The following is a 1,672-nucleotide window of genomic DNA, read 5'->3' as shown; positions in this document are numbered from 1 at the left end:
TCAATGGCACAGTTGGACAACTGGAGGCTCCCCCACAGAGGCAGATCCTGGCCCAGTGAGCTTATTTCAGCAAGGAGAGCAGACCAGAGTTTCCAGGCAAGCAGGTAGGGTATCAGAGAGAAAGCCAGACAGCGCTGAGTCCAGCACCCTCAGTCAGCTAACTCCTCCTTTCTTGGGAAGAGTGAGTCGAGATGGGAGTGTGAAGCTGGAAGTGGCATTCGAATTCTCTCTCCTCCACGGAAACGTAAGAAATAAGACGTGTTTCTTCCTAACATGCTGTGACAGCATGAAAACTCAGATTTCCTGCTGCAGGGAGAGTCATGCACTGATGACGCCAGCTGTGTCCTCTCTGGATCCCCCACAGTGTTAGTGAGAGGTGATGCCTCCCACGGGCCGATCCCACAGGCAGGATGCCATGTTAATTCAGGCCCATTCCCGCAGGCGGTGGGATTTCTCTCATGGGCAGCTTTGACTTGGGGACACCCATCCGCTTGGCCAAAAACGTTCTTAGAACTGGTCTGTAGAGGGAGATTCTTCCCACCCAGTGCTCCTTCCTTGCCCCGGTCCTGTCAGGGGTAGTAGACCCACGTCAAACCCGAAGTCTCTCCCCACCTTCGCCTTTAACCTTCACCCTTCACATGCGTTTCCCCAAATAAGTCTCTGACATGTCTGATGCTATCTGGGTGTCTGCTTCTCAGAGGACCCAAACGTGCATGTTGTATCCTCAGCACATAGGAAAGGGTGGAACATGCAAAGTGCTCAATAAATATTCATTAAACAAATTAATGTACAAATGAGGAGATGACATTTGAGTTAAACCCCAAAGAATAAGAAGGAAACAGCCATGCAAAAAGCCAGGGGAAGAGTTTATCAGGCAAAGGAGACACCAACCACCAAGGCCTCGAGAAGGGGAAGAGCTTGTCTTATTGAAGAGTAAAGGCCAGTGGGATCGAAGTACAGGACAAGGGGAGTGTGGTGTAAGATGAGGCAGGAGAGTCAGAGGTGACCCAATGCCATAGGATCTTACAGGTCACGACAAGGAGCTTGGGTTTTATTCAGTGAACAATGGGACATCACTGGGGGATTTTGAACAGGTGAATGACGTGATCTGATTTATGTTTTAAGAAGGTCAAGCGGACTGCTTTCTGAAGAGTAGGTTGAAAAGGGAGTAAAACAGGACCAGACAAGAAATGGTGGTAGCTTGGATTCAGGGACTCCAAGGGGAATTGAAAAGACGAGAACAATAAGTTTATGATTATTTGGAGTGGGACCTACTATAATTTGCCGATAAGACTGTATGAGGGGAAGGAGGAGTCAAGGAAGTTGCCGAGGTTTTGGCTTGGGCAACTGGACAGCTAGCGATGCTGTTTGCTGTGGGGGGTTTGGGGAGGAAGGGGCAGCTTGGTGGAAGCAAAGTGTCTATTAGGCAGCCCAGTACGAATGTCAGGCAGCTGGACACATAGTGGAACTCAGGGGAGAGATTTTGGCCACAGATATGTACTTGGCAGTCAGCGTATATACACGCTCTTTAGAGCCGTGGGACTGTCTGAGGGCCCCTAGGGAAGGAGGGTTAACGGAGCAGAGGACTCAGCTCTGAGCCCTGCAGCTCTACACTTTTTAAAGGTCATCGGAGGAGGCAGCTAACGACCCTGAGAAAGAGCTTCCAGTGAGG

The sequence above is a fragment of the Pteropus vampyrus genome, unplaced genomic scaffold (assembly GCF_000151845.1).
Source record: "Pteropus vampyrus isolate Shadow unplaced genomic scaffold, Pvam_2.0 Scaffold86, whole genome shotgun sequence".
In the NCBI taxonomy this organism is placed as follows: domain Eukaryota; kingdom Metazoa; phylum Chordata; class Mammalia; order Chiroptera; family Pteropodidae; genus Pteropus; species Pteropus vampyrus.
This window is presented reverse-complemented; position numbering follows the sequence as displayed.